At 41.4% G+C, this 15,287-nt stretch overlaps 1 protein-coding gene across 6 annotated transcripts in view; it reads right to left on the bottom strand.

The window, feature by feature from the left end:
* The window catches only part of Sdccag8 (SHH signaling and ciliogenesis regulator SDCCAG8), a 195,942-nt gene that overhangs the window by 74,292 nt on the left and 106,363 nt on the right, over positions 1 to 15,287 (bottom strand). The window lies entirely within an intron of this gene.

The raw sequence follows: 15,287 nt of genomic DNA, 5'->3' as shown, positions 1-15,287 counted from the left end.
ATTCTGCAGGAGAGAGAAAATCCAAAGGACTCTCTCTGTACCATGTAGCACATACACAGAAGTCCAGACAGACTGAAGGGTGATGGTTTAAAAATTCAAACAAAATCATAACAATGAAACAGTTGTATTTTATAACCTGATAATTTTTATTTGTGTGTGTGTGTGTGTGTGTGTGTGTGTGTGTGTGTGCGTGCTCACACATGCCAGTGTGCAGGTGTAAAGATCAGAGAGCACCTTGCAGGAGCTGGTCTTCTTCCTTTAGCCCAGTGGGACTGGGGACAAGACTGGAGCCTTTAGACTTTCACCTTACAAGCACCTTTCCCTGAGGAGCCCTTGCCAGCCCTGACTGCATCTTCACAGCATGCATGCTTTCCGTTCTTTCTGTCTTGTATTATCACCAATCTTTCACCGTCCGGATGGTCGCTATTTTCTAAGACTGTGAAATTTTAGGAAGAGCATGACTTAATTCTTAGTCTTGGGAAATTTTGCTTTAAAACTAAGCCTCGTAGACTACTTCTGGTTTTCTTCCAAGATGTAAGCTATAACTTCAAATATACCGGCAGAGGCTGTTGAGAGGCCAGCACCACACGCCTGCTTTCATTAAGTACTTTCATACACCAGGCTGCACACCGTGAATGGACAGCAATGTGAGCAGGAGCTACTTCCCTCATCTATTCATAATGAAATTTCCTTTTGGGTCATGCTGACAGAATTGCAGCATGAGGACAACATCCTATTGGTGGCTCTCTTTATAAGAGAACTTCTTTTTGTTGTTTCACTTTGTTGAGACTGATCTCTTGTAGGGAGGGTGGGTGGCCTCAAACTTGCTACATAGCTGAGGAGTACCTTGGATTTATGATCCTCCTGACTCTACCCCCCCCCTCCAGTGCTGGGTTAGACACATGCACCATCAAGTCCAGTGTTGAGAAGTGCTGGGCACTCACCCCAGGGCTTTGTGCAGGTTAGGCACTTTACCTACACAGCTACAACCCCACCCAGAGAGGAACTTCCTAACAAGCTGAGGCTGAGGGGGAGCACGGCCCGTGTCACCCTGACACTGTGCTCACTTTGCACGCCACATCTGAACCCTTGCTGGGTGGGTTCTTCAAGCTCTATGAGAAGCAACATGAGGGTTTCCTTCAATTAAGGGACTCAGTTATTTCCAACTCTGATCTCCTTGTGGGCATTTCTCATCCATGCTGCTTTAGTTTACTAATTGAGATATTTACTGCCTAGCCTTTGCCAAACTAAAAATAAACAGTTTCATAAAGCTATCACTACCAGTCTATGTACCGCTGTGGAACTTCAATTCACTGGCTTCTAATTATATGGCAACATAAGGAAAGCCTGTACTGAGATTGGTCAATGCGTGTGTAGTGTTGTAGTGGAAAGCTCCAGAATGAAAATACACCCACACCTCACTCAAATGGAATCATCAGGGGTCCATGCTAAATGTGAAATAAGGTCCCTTCTGGTACTTCTAACAACAACACCCCCTGGATGTGCTCCAAGGTCTTGTCTCACACTCAGTTCCAAACTAGTACATCGCAACAAATGGATAGTCAGACGAGGCTACTTTTGCCTCCCCCTTCACACCACGTATTTTCTGGCTAAGGATCACTGCACATGTTTCTTCCTCTTCTTGGAATGCCCCAGCCCACCCAGCCAACCCCCTATATGATACACACTAGCCCTCTTGGGCGAACCTTAAAATTCTACCCTTTTTTCTCCTGTTTCTTCTAAATCAACTATTCTGCCCTGGATGACCTTGGTATGTTCTGCGTTCACCATATAGTGATGTCATACATTTGTTATCAGTTTAAATGTCTGTTTCCCTTATAACTTTAAATTTTCTCTACCCTAAACCCAGAGCAGGACTCAGAACATAAAAAATAGGCAGGGCATGCTAAATGACTGGATGTTTTTAAGCCCTAAGTTGCAGGACCAGGATGAGGGAGAACTGGAGGGAAAGAGAAGGCAAAAAAGGGAGGGATAAGCCTTTTGGTGAAGCGGGAGGATCTATTCAAGTCTCTATAAGCAGGCAAAGTTTTTAAGGTCTTAGAACAGAGAGCTCACACTAGTTCAGCTCTTAGTAGTACTGCATGCCATTGGTCCTACCGCTAAAAGGACTGACTTGAGAGCCTTCTGTACTCTTCTAGTGAGTGGCCATATCTGAGTCTGAGCACAAGATAGGGGCTAGAGATGTGTAAATGAGATGACTCCAAGACTCTCTGATGACTTTGCATCAGAGAAGGGAAAGCGGCATTACCAATAGTTGTGGGAACAGTCAGACAGACATTGCATGATGCCAAGGACAGACATAAATCCAACATAAATCCTAGCAGTTAGAAGCTACTTGGTAAGTGACATTATGAGCTGATTAAAGAAAGAACCACAGGCTAACTGAGCTATCTTCACTAAAGGCTGTTCTTCTGCCCTCTCCCAACTGCCACTCTACTTGAGAGGGTATATATGATGTTTTCCATGGGAGAAGGCGTGGTGCATTGCTGTTTTCTGACTTCCAGCCCTCTGCTGTTCTCCTTTCCCCTTATAAGATCTTTCTGATTAGGCCAACTTCTCAAGAAATCTTAGACCATCAGAACTGAAAGGACATCTCATTTTCTTTCATGTAACCATCTCAGTTTAGACCTGAACAAATAGCAAAACATAATCAATTTTGAAAATCCTGAAGGCCATAAACAATTTGAAATCCATTCATAAGTTACACAGTGAATGATTTCAATGCAGAAGTAAGAATGAAACTATCTTTGCTCAAGGAAAACTATTTTATAACATTGTAGAAATAATGTAGCAATGAACCTAAAGAGTTAACTAAAAACTACTCAGGTGTTCAAATGACCCACTAAGTGTTTTTCATTCTATATGTGAAAGATGTTATATACACTGAGCGTCATGTCTACTGAGGATAAGGCTTAGTGGGCCTTGACTCTAGAAGGGATTTCAGACTAGACAAAGACAAATAAACAATAACCTCTATGGTATAATAGTCTATGAGAAAGGTAGAGATGGAAGGCTAAGGTGTAGAAAGCTCGGAGACTAACCCACAGTGACTTGATTACCTCATGAAGACATCTGCTCCCCCTTGTAAGCTTTCTCTCATTGGGTTTCTCACAGTTACTGATGGTCACATTATAAAAGCTTGTATTTATCTCTATGTGGTTCTGCAAACCAAAACTCAAGCAATAGTTGTAGGGAATTTCTTAGTAATTATATTCACACTGGCTAAAAACTAGAAACAACCTAAATGCCTATTACCTGCTATATGAATCATATGTGTGAGATAGCCTAGCCAGAGAGAACCTAGAACCCCATCAAGAATGGAAGAAGCTATGGTACACACGACACCTAGATGAACCCTAAAAGCAGCATGTGTAGAGGAGTCATATTTACCATGTTGTGTACTTAGCACTCTAGACTAGAAAACCCTACACGATGATGGTTCCATGGTGCCAAACCAGGGTAGACCATGTTTCCAGGTCCTATTGATAGGGGAAGGGTGTGAGAGAAGTTTTGGGCTGACAGGAAAGGATCTGTGTCACAACTGTGATACCTCAAACACTTTATATACTTCTCACAACACATTCAACCACACCTAAAATTTGTCACAATTGCCATATGTGTCAGCTCATGCCTATGGCCCCAGCATTGGAAATTGTTGAGCTCAGCCTGGACTGTCTAGTAAGTTCCTTTATCAACAAAATTTGACTTAGGTTTGCTTCAATAAAGCTAATTATTAAAAGAAGCTAATACTGTAAAAATGGAACACGCCCCTTCATTCTTCCAGTTACCTCCATAGCTATGGACTAAGAGCTGGTTATGCTCATATTCGTTTGTGTTACAGGACTGCAGAGTGTAGTAGGTCCAGCTGGCCTGGAGCTCCCTGAACACTAGAGTGACCTGCCTTTACATTTCAAGTGCTAGGCTTAAAGGTGTACTACCATGACAGGATTTTTTGTTTTTAATAAAAGAGAATAACAAGGACTGATTTTCAGGCTTCAAAAATATGCCAAATTGTCCAGTATGGTGCTGCATGCCTTTAATCTCAGCACTCTGAGAATCAAAGACAGGTTGATTTCTATGAGTTTAGGGCCAGCCTAGTCTACAGGGCAAGTTCTAGGATAGTCAGGGCTAGATAGATAGAGCTTAGCTTAAAAACAAAACAAAACAATAACAGTAACAACAACAACAACAACAATATCCAAGTATACAATTACTTAGCTTTCCCTCCCTTTTTCGAGTTATGGTTCTGGTTGGCTATATATCCTAAAATATCCACAATGCTATTTATAATTTTATTTTCCACATCACGTATTATTTTAAATTTTGCTATTTTACAATGGTACAGAACAAAAGTGAGTGACCTGTTAGCTCTTCATAAAGTTATTGATAACCCTCAAGTTCAACAATCAGCCTCCAGCCCATCATCTATGTACCTATAGTGTTACCAATATCACTAAGTGGTGACTAAGACATCCCTCTCATCTGCCACATTTCTCCATAATTTACCCCTGAGACCTGAAATGCCACTGCTGCACATATAATACCTTGGGGTCATAAGTCGTCTATTTTTAAAGCATAGAATTAAGCACTTTGTGGCAGTCACCTCTCTGGTTGATGAAACTTCTAAGAAGCTGGGATTTAGCTTGGTTGTAGAATGCTTGCATAGCATGTCCTGTCTCTAGAGTCACTACCACTAACGCCATGAAAGAGCATCTACAAAAACAAACCTTTGCATGATTTACACGTTGACTAGCCAAAAACTATTCTGGAAGGAATGAAGAGAGAAGCAGAAGGCAAGAGTTTGGCGCAGGTGATAATTTGGACACTCTGTACCCATTTGTCTCAGATTGAGAACACTAATCTTGATCACTTGGTCTGTATCATGAACATGCTTGGAAATGATATTTTTATTAGATATTTTCTTTATATACATTTCAAATGCTATCCCGAAAGTTCCCTATACCCTCCCCCTGCCCTGCTTCCCTATCTACCCACTCCCACTTCTTGGCCATGGCATTCCCCTATACTGGGGCATATAAAGTATGCTGAAGGAGTCTGCAACTCTATAGGTGGAACAACAATATGAACTAACCAGTACCCCCCAGAGCTCGTGTCTCTAGCTGCATATGTAGCAGAAGAGGGCCTAGTCGGCTATCACTGGGAAGAGAGGCCCCTTGGTATTGCAAACTTTGTATGCTTGGAAATGTTTAATGACTGTTCTTACGGGTTAGGGAAGAAATCTTTCATTTGTAGAGTTAAGCAATATCCACTATAGACATTTCTACTACAACCTGTTTTAAAGTACCAGAGGCCCATCACTGCCCTAATGGCTGGGAAGAAAAATACATTATTACCCACATGAGCTGGTATCAAGCAACCTCATAATGGATGGGGTTGGGTGAGCTCTCTCGGATTTCTCCTTTGTAATTAATAGGCAATCTGTTGGAAGATGCTGGTATTATGCAAATATCTTATTGTAATAACATCTCATCTATATTGCATATCTAATGATAATGATGTTTCTACTCCATAATTCTTTATGCATATTAGTTACTGTTGCCTAGCTGGTTATTGTCCTGCTTGGAGGAATCTCCTTATTCCATGAGTTTACTGATCTCACTTTGGAGTTCAGGATTCATACTGTACTCAGTGCATGATAATCCATTTTGACTATTGATTTGAAGATTCAACTCATCCTGCAGTTGGGTAGTAGAGTCCCATTCAAACTGGTTATTTTGTGACAACTCCTCTTTGCCCTTGTATGTGTCAAGCCTTTCTAGGCCAGGGTGCCATGGGATCATTTTATATGGTCTCATGCTCTCTTGGAATCAGCATTCGCCCAGGAAGTCCTTTTGTGCATTACAGTGGAGAAACCAACATGTCTCACTGGGGCATCTACCTCCTAATTTATGTGGCTGTTAGAAAATAAGTGTCTCAATAATACTGGGCTCTTTATTAATCACAGGAAAAAATTTAAATCCTCTTTGATCATTTGATGAGTTAGCATTTACTAATGTGTATTACAAACTAGGTTCTTTCCATCTTTTATATAGCCCTCCTCCCAACCTCATTGGATAGGTTGCCTTTTTGTTTTCATTTTACAAGTAAAGAATCTTAAAGGTTATATAATATCTCTCAGTTCCTCAGTTAAAGGTATAACCTAGGATTCCCAACTCTCTGCCTCTGATATTCAGGGATTTGCTTCTCTTCAGTCACTTATGAGAGATGCAAAGAAACTATAGAGGGTTAAAAAGACTTCAGGATCCTATTTCAGTCAACCACACCTGTGAGTCTCATGTGTCTCATCCTGAAGGTCAAATAGTCCTTCCCACTTTCCCTTCTGCCCTGTATGTTTGGGGCCATCTCTTCCTAGTGTGTGTCTCTTGTGCCAAGAACTACACCAGCCTCTGCAATAACACTGAAATGGTATCATGGACAGTCTCTGCCTTAAGCTGATAAGACCTCTAGGAAATACGTTATGTACATCTATCTGAAAGTAAATACAAGGGTGCTGACCTTTGCTTGCCCATGAATTTATCTACAGCTCTTGGATGGTGCCAATGCAGTTGTATAGTCAATAAATTCTTAATGGACAAATGAGCAGGTGAATGAATGACTGTTAGGAGAGCATCCTAAGAATCTTCCCAGATGCATGTCTTTTTTACGGGCTAGAAAAAGTGATGAAAGAATTCCCATGTTAACTACAGATTTAATTTTGCTTTATCATCATTATTATTCCAAGTAATAGCAACACAAAATCAGTTATAACCTTAGCAGACGGCGCAGTATTTTCCATGTTTCGAGATGAACCGAGTGACTTGGCAGTGCCTGGCTACTGCCAACAGCGGCTGTGTACTTATATTTAAGTGAACATCCAAACTCTGGGGAGGGGTAACCAGGAAAGACCCAGGTTCAGTAATCTTCCTTCCTTAGTGGCATCCCCCATCTTTCGTACGATAAATTGCTTTCATTTTCCTTGCTGGAAACTGTGTCAGAACTTTAAGTGCAATGTTGAGATCTGAGCTTCAGATCCAAGCATGAGTCAGTTCTTGGAAAGAAAGCAGAAACTAAAAGGAGGTCAATTTCTTTCAAAGAAATATACACAAAGGAAAGGAAATATTCAACAGACATCTCAGAAAATACATCTCACTCCAAAAATGTTCTTACAGCAGTTGAAAACACTTGAGAACTCACCTTCAAGGCAAAGCAGGAGGCATGTACATCTAGATAGTGTCTGCTGGTATTAGACACATTCTAGTGACATTCACTTACAAATGTGTGTATGTGGGCGGGGGGGGGGGGGCTTATTTGTGTATTGTGTGTTCTCATACCAGGAAGAATTCTAATGCTGAGTCACACCAGCCATTTCTTAGAACCAATCCGTAGACTCTGTGATTTCATCCAGCACTCAACTTTGCCTTCTGTTTCACAAGACACAGTCAGAGGCGTTGACCTGACTTCTTCCAAGAAGTTCAGAGATCTGGAAGGGATACTCTTCTTTTACAGGGAGGATCTCAAGCGAGGGTTATTCAGATATTTCCTTTCTCTCCTTTAAGAATATTTGAGATGGCTCAGCGGGTAAGAGCACTGACTGCTCTTCCAAAAGTCCTGAGTTCAAATCCCAGCAACTACATGGTGGCTCACAAACACCTGTAAAGATATCTGATGCCCTCTTCTGGTGTCTATAAAGATAGCTACAATGTACTTACATGTAATAATAAATAAACCTTAATTAGTTTGGCGGTTCCTCAGAAAATTGGACATAGTACTATCAGAAGATCCAGCAATATCACTCCTGGGAATAGACCCAGAAGATGCTCCAACATGTAATAAGGACACATGCTCCACTATGTTCATAGCAGCCTTATTTATAATAGCCAGAAGCTGGAAAGAACCCAGATGTCCTTCAACAGAGAAATGGATACAGAAAACGTGGTACAATTACACAATGGAGTACTATGCAGCTATTAAAAACAATGAATTTATAAAATTCTTAGACAAATGGATAGATCTGGAGGATATCATCCTAAGTGAGGTAACCCAATCACAAAAGAACACACATGATGTGAACTCACTGATAAGTGGATATTAGCCCAGAAGCTCAGAATACCCAAGATACAATTTGCAAAACACATGAAACTCAAGAAGAAGGAAGACCAAAGTGTGGATACTTCGATCCTTCTTAGAAGGGGGAACAAAATACCCATGGAAGGAGTTACAGAGACAAAGTGTGGAGCAGAAACTGACCATCCAGAGACTGCCTCACCTGAGGATCCATCCCATAAACAACTACCAAACCCAAACACTATTGCAGATGGCAACAAAAGCTAGCTGACAGGAGCCTGATAAAGCTGTCTCCTGAGAGGCTCTGCCAGTGCCTGACAAATACAAAAGTGGAGGCTCACAGCCATCCATTGGACAGAGCACAGGGCCCCCAATGAAGGAGCTAGAGAAAATATCCAAGGAGCTGAAAGGATCTGCAGCCCTATAGGAGAAACAACAATATGAACTAACCAGTACCCCCACCCCACTCCCGAGCTCCCTGGGACTAAACCACGGATCAAAGAAAACACATGGTGGGACTCATGGCTCTAGCTGCATATGTAGCAGAGGATGGCCTAGTCGTTCATCAATGGGAAGAGAGGCCCTTGGTCCTGTGAAGGCTCTATGCCCCAGTGTAGGGGAATACCAGGGCCAGGAATCAGGAGTGGGTGGGTTGGGGAGCAGGGGGAAGGGGTTGGGGATAGAGGATTTTCAGAGGGGAAACTAGGAAAGGGAATAACATTTGAAATGTAAATAAAGAAAATATCTAATACAAATAAATAAATGAATAAATAATCTTTAAAAATGTTTGTTTTTTATTTATGTGTACCTGTATGCATGTATGGCATGCATACATTGGTGCTTGGGGCCAGAAGAGAGAATCAGCTACCCAGATGCTGTAGTTACAGGTAGTTGTGAGCCAAGTGCCAATGTGGGTTCTGGGAACAGAACTGGGGTCATCTACAAGAGCTGCAGGCTCTCTTAGCCATGGAGCCACCTCTGCCGCCTCACAAGAGGACGTGCTCAAAGCCACCTGTAGAACTAGTTAACTAGCAGAGCGAGAAGGAGACCTGTCTTCCACCTCCAAGTCCAGTGCCCTTTCCATTCCACAACACTGCCTTATATTCAGGGAACAAGTGTTTCCTCAAATCGTGTCATGCCCATCCAGCAAACACTTAGGCAACTTCTTTATGAGAAGCACATATGAACCAAGATGTGCCAGTACACAGAGAACAGGCCATGCCCTGGAAGAATTTCTAGTGTAGTCAAAAAAATAAACAATGTTTTTATTCTTTAAGGTGCAAAGCTACCAGAGTGTAGTAAGTATTGAAATAGGGCTAAATTCCAACTCTCTTACTCAGGTCCATGAAACAGGAGTGAGGGAGTGGCTAGTGACAGAGAGGGATACTGCCAGGAGGCTTATACAAGCAAAGACTCAGTCTGAGTAGAACTCGAACTTACAAAGGCTGGGGAGAACACCGTGACAGGCCAGTGAGTGACTACAGAGTGTGGCCAGCATGTGGACAGACCCGGGGAAGAGAGGGAGCCAGGTGCCTGTGGAAAACCGAAATCATCTGGCACAATCGGAGGCTGGAGTGTGTATGTTGTGGGGTAGCAGTGAGCAGTTGGTGGAGGGGAGATTACTGAAGAAAGATGAAACTAGAGATGGAAGCAGGAGCCAGAACTTGAAGCTATTTTTAAGGCCCTCGTCCCGAGGGAACTAGGGAGCCAATGTAGGGTTTTAAGCAGGAGAGTGTTGTGATCACACCCGTGCTTGAGAAAGATCACTCTGGCGGCAGTGAGGGAACAGATGGAGGAGGGACAGCATTAGAAGCAGGGAAGCACTTATTACTACAGCAATAGTAAGAGCAATTTCCACAATGGCTTCTTTAGATGTGGTAGGAACCACAGGTACACACTCAGGCTAAATGGCCATCAAATGTGCACTTGACTAGTTTTCTGTTTCACTTTCTCTCATTGGCCCAGGGCAGGAGTGGGTGGGTGATGCATTAAACGATTATTGGACAAAGTTACCATGAACTGTGAAGCACATCTATGGCCTTTTAAAGTACCATGTACCCAAAGCTCCACACTAAAAAATGAATACAAATCTGCTGCTACATAAATAAGTTAGATGATTTTTTGACTTTGCATCTTCATATCTTCGAAAATTCCTATTTTCCATCCATAATTTGTCCATGTAAGATTTGTCTAAGCCTTTGGTCTGTTTATGCTTTTTTCCCCTGTAAAATATCAATGTATTCAGGTATCAATCCATCTGATGAATAACTTTAAACCAGGCCCTAATGGGATCATTACATGGCCTTTTTCTATCACCAAATAAAGGATGTACATCATACTCAAATAATACTGAGCACTGAATGTTTCCTGCTCTGCTATTAAAATTTTAAATTAGTTTATAGGATATGAAACCACATAGAAAAGATTTGTTAGCTATTAAATTTATTAATATGGCAAACAGCATGAACTATTATTAAGTAAAATTTTGTAATAACTTATTCATCAAACATGATAGTAATGCCTGGAGTGTCAGCACAGATATGAGAGCATGCACCATTCGCAATAGAAATGTTTAAAATATACTGACTATTCTAATGCTTTCTTAAGCAAACCACACCAAATTCAATGTTCACTTTTAATGCTGGGGGGACGTTGTGTCTCTGGACCACTATAGAGCTGAGGAGTACTACACTTCCGTGAGAGGCAACAGAACTGAGTGTCTTCAGATTCCCACTGTCTCATTCAATATGATATCATGACTGAGAACCCCGAGGCTGACCAAGGTGAAGTTCTGTGTTGACATCACAGTCCTGAGCAGAGACAGGGCTTAAGCCTGGGCCCAGGTATCTTCTGGAGCTTAAGTGCACATCCACGGTTCAACACACCTACCAGGTATTCACTGTTGGGGGGGACATTGTGTCACTTGCCCATTGTCACAGTGAGGTAAATGGTGCTCTTGCCTCGGTAATTAGGATGTCATGATTTCACCTTTTTTCTGCTTGGCTTCGGAACCATGCTGGTGACAGCTCTGACCTCTGTTCTCCAGTCTCCTCTGCTTGACATTGTAGGGGCTCAGTGGTCCTCCATTTCCTCTCACCACTTCGCTACATCATCCCTCTTGCTATATTCTTCTTCTGTCTCCATCTTGATGACCTGCTCCTTTGTCTATCCTAAAGTTTTATTTTCTAACTCTCTTCTATATTTCTACTTGTTAGGCGTGTCTCAAGAAGAAGAATGTAAGCAACTGAAATTCCATAATACCTCTGAGAACAGTGGTGGGCTTTCATTGTAGGGCTATGGCATTCTTTTGAACACAGGAGGAAGAATTTAAATAATTAGGTCTACCAGGCTTGGCACCAGAGTCCCTTGTCTGTTAGCTCTGTGCCCTAGGGAGGTCTAATATCTTACTCAATGGAAAAAAAAAAAAAAACCAGGGTCTTTAATAGTACCTTTCCTTATAGAACTATTCAGATATTACACATACAATATTTTTGGTTTAATGATAACATAGTAAGTTCAAAAATAGTAATTAGTCCAATCATTATATGTATTCATTTCTTAGAAGATGACTATTCAAAGTTAAGCAGTAATTATAATACTCTCAATGATAACCAGTCTGAGGAAAACAAAACCTTCTGTGCTGCAGCTAACAGCTACCTAGGGAAGGTGTGTTGAACCATGGACGTGCACTAGAGCTCCAGGACACACCTGGGCCCAGGCTTAAGCTCTGGCTCTGCTCAGGAGTGTGATGTCAACACAGAACTTCACCTTGGTCAGCCTCCAGGTTCTCATTATCAACGTCATATTGGGATGCTGTGTGGTCTCCACATGAAGCAGTTAGCACTGTCCAGACTGGGTCACCATTTAAGGGCTGCCTAAATCTGACTAATGGTCTAGCATCTAGTTGTTTTCTTTATCAAAGTTATTTTCTACAACTTCTAACATGTCAAAGATGGGTAAGCTCTAGAATCTGGTACTCTCATGCTGGTACAGTCTATCTGCTCTTTTATCTTATTCCCCTCAAGAGACAGTACACCAGAACAGAAATAGTCAAAATGAGGCTTGGCTACAGCCAACAGATTTTTAAAAAGCAAAAATTACTTCATTTTATTAAGAGACCTTGTAACTCTAGAAATCAGAACCTGACATTTAAGCTCATACAATGCAGCTGTATCTATGCTATGCAACATGAGGGAAAGCTTAGGAACAGAGTTTACAGCTAGCAAATGCTAGTATAGGAGGGTAGTGAGCATCTGAGATGGAGCTAATGGAATGGCCCTGTGCTGTGAAACAGACTCAGATGGGGAGAGCAGAGCAGGAAGGAAGAGAAAGGGGCAAATGTGTCTTTAATCATGTGTTCTCCTGATCACAAACAGAAATGATACCATGTTCTGACTCTTCAATTAAATAAACCACACCAGTAAAATTAGTGATACCTGCTTTCTTTTACTTAAAAATGTGGCTATTAAGTATACATGTAGCTTACTTGCAATTTTTGTCTTCATGTGTGTTCCATGTTGGTCTATCTAAGGATAACCTCCTGGTCAAAGCATTATTTTTAACCCAGTTTCCACAAATAAAAAGAACAGTAGTGCTAAGATATATTAAATGCATATGCCCTCTGAGGACATACCTTCAAAATTCAAAACTTTATAAAAAGTGTTATTAAAACAACTTTTTTTTAACCTTGAAAATGTTCTAACTTAAGTCAGTCATTTTTTTTAAAGGGAGGAGAAAGGATAATTCTAAGAGGACAGTGAGAACAGCTAAGACTGAAGGATGTACCCCATCATATGAGATAAATGATGAGCCTGGAAACGTAACCCAGTGGCAGAGAGCATGCCTGAGATGTGTGAGCTGCATCCCATTATTACCCTTAAACAATAAACGGTATCCCTCTCGGTTTCTGTAAATTAAATCTGGTTTTAAGTAACTCTCAAAATAAACCTGCACACTTAATATTAAATTACAAACCACATTACAGAGTCATTCAACGATAGCAAGATATTATTTCTGTACATGGATGCAAACTCAAATACAATTAGAAACTGTTTAGCATTTGATCATCTTTATTTTTTAAGTGAGAAATAACAGGTTAACTGAGAGTTTTCTAGGGATTTCTGTACTCAATTTCCAGCAATCATGTTCCCGATCTTCATCATTTGTTCTTAGTCAGAAATGAACTCTTTCCAAGTTCTCCCAGAGACCATATAGGTATGAACCTGCTAGCTAGTTTAGTGAACCACCCTGCCTGGTGAGTTAATCTTCTGTCTTCCTAGTTAAATCTCTTATCTGCACCTTGAGGAACACAAATAAGCCACTGAATGGTTTCAAGCTTCCATAAAAAGCAGTGGGGTTGGATTTCTGGAAGAAATCTAATTTGAAAACCCAGAAAAAGGAGGGGGTGGGGAGCTAGGACTACACAGATGAATTCCTCTTGAAAGTCCCAGGCTCAGGCATCATTATCTTTATAAGATGGTTATTTATAGAAAACACACTGGTAGAGTCTCCTTGTATTTGCAGAGAATTAACAAGCAATAAATGCAAAGCTTTGATTTTAAGAGCTTGCTTACTACTCATGACATGCTCCACTTCTGTGGAGTGCATGCACATAGACGGGAGGCTGAGCTATGTGCTGAAGGGCAGGGGAAGTATCTCAGAGAACGATTTAGCTGTCCATCCTTTTAAGCCTCAGGCAGAGACTGTTGACAGGTTTATAGACCAAAGTATTCATACCAATGGTTTATTATATTAAATCTCAGAATCAGATTTGAAAAGTATTTAAATTCACCCAAATGCTAAGCTCAAAGTGGGTGGCATCACTGTCCTTTTTCTATGCACAGCCTAGCACAAATGGATTGGTGGGGGGGGGGGGGGTCGGGGGGGAGCAGGAGCTGAGATACAATGATGGGGACTTAGAACAAATAATTGCCATAAGACAGTTTATAGGTGCCTGACCATAAATCAACTCAGTTTTTCCTCTGTATCTTTAAAATCTTCCTTCTGGGGGGTATGTAGAGACTTAACAGAAAGTTTTCATGAAGTATGCATTTTTATATATTTACCTGATAAGTCGCACTGCCAATCAGTCCAAATGAGTAGAACTTGTAGAACACGAGAAGAGCAGTATATGTGCTAAGGAGATGACCACTAAACAACTGTGGCCTCGGGCAAGCCACTTAGCTTTATGCGTGTCAGTTCTCAGCTATTATCCCAAGTACCGGATTAGGTAAATACTTTTATTAACCCATTCATTTAATCTTAAGGCTAAATTTGTAACTGTACAAATTATAACAATGCTTTCTAGCTAATATGGACATAAATACTGACACTTAAACTTACAAACTTTTCTACTACCATGTCGGATATCTGTGGAGAAGAACTGCAGCTTCTTCATTTTAAAACTTTAAGTGGTCGCTTGTGCAGATGGAATAGAACACATGCTCAGTCAATGATGGTTAGCAGCAACTGAACTGTTATCCCTTTATTGGAGAAAACCTTGCAAGTTCCCCCTAATGAAAGGTGCTGGATGAACTACCCTGGGTACCGCACACTTGATGTATCTGGGGAAGTTACTTGCTCTGTCTTTGAAGGACAGGCAGGCAGCCCAATCTATGGGCTAAATGTTAGAGTGCAGCACTCATTGCCGTAAGGTAGTTTCTGTTTGCAGTTTCAACCCCGTGGCCTGTGTATTCCAGTCATTACTTCAAAAGGCAGCGTCATGCTATGGCACTGACAGAGGAAGACAGCAGTTGCTCTGATAGGAAAGGTGGCAAAACCAGCCTGTTACAACAGAAGCAAATGGACTGCAGTCCATCTCAAGTGGAACTTGAAATCATGTTCTAGCTTCCCTCGGAGACATAGTTGAACACAGCCTTACCCAGACTAAAATGAGAGCAAAAGCGCTCAAGTCCACAAGCAAATAGGATTAAATAAACATCTTCCTCAATTAACAAAGTTCGGTTCCTCGTATTTACTGGAAAAGTGTGTCGTGGATCCTAGATTACTTGGAAAGTCAAAGCGTTCCAGGCCTCCAGACTTAGTCAAATGCACTCTGCTCGATGCAGGCTGCTCTGGGGCAGACTGTGAACAATTTCCTGTCTCTAGTCTCTATGACCATGTGCAGACAGTAGGTTCTGAAAACCTGAAACCAGCCGTCCATTTTTGTTGTCATCTTTGATATTGTTTCCCAATAGCTCCTC

Source organism: Mus caroli, unplaced genomic scaffold, assembly GCF_978045245.1.
Source record: "Mus caroli unplaced genomic scaffold, Mus_caroli_1 scaffold_1, whole genome shotgun sequence".
Lineage (NCBI taxonomy): Eukaryota > Metazoa > Chordata > Mammalia > Rodentia > Muridae > Mus > Mus caroli.
Note: the sequence above shows the minus strand (reverse complement) of the source record. Positions and strands in the feature narration are given on the sequence as shown.